We start from the raw sequence: 706 nt of genomic DNA on the forward strand, positions 1-706 counted from the left end.
TGTTCGTTTGACGCATAGGCAGGCACTCATCAATGCATGGGTTGTGTGCTCGGCATACACCATCGACGCATGGGCTGTGCTTGATGCACGGTCTGCGCTTGTCCTTGTCGTATAGCTTGTGCGTTCAGCCTCGACGCATGGCTGGCGCACCTAGCATGTTCATTCGACGCATGCTTGCTGCCCTATCCGCATGGCTCTTGTATGCCTTTGCTTGGTTGTATGAAACCCCTAGCCATTTTTCCAATTTTTCTTGCTTCCATCCTTCATTTCTTCTTGCATCCAACATATCTTAAGCCCTTCCTAGGCGTTTGGACCCTTGGTCACCTTTTTGGAAAATTTTGATGTTTTCCTCCCTTTGTTCCAATATCCCCACTTAATATTTTTCTTCTCTATTTAACTTTAGTTTTAGTGTTAGGGTCTTACAATAACATTCTTGGGATTGGTGTCCTAATTCTCTCAGAGTCTCGTAGTTTGTAAACTTTGTACACATTGTTATGAATAAAATAAAGTTATTTTATTTGCATTTACTCATATCCAATAAACAAAGATCCATGGTTATTGTATGTAAACTTAAGCATGTATATGAGATATACAAGTGGATCACACCTTAAGTAATAACCTAAAAGATCTTTAGTATATAGATTAAGGAAGGATACCTTATCTTGGTGACACTACGAATACGACTCGCTTTGTAGAGGTTTACAAC

Source organism: Benincasa hispida, chromosome 7 (assembly GCF_027475165.1).
Source record: "Benincasa hispida cultivar pf3 chromosome 7, pf3_genome.v1.1, whole genome shotgun sequence".
Lineage (NCBI taxonomy): Eukaryota > Viridiplantae > Streptophyta > Magnoliopsida > Cucurbitales > Cucurbitaceae > Benincasa > Benincasa hispida.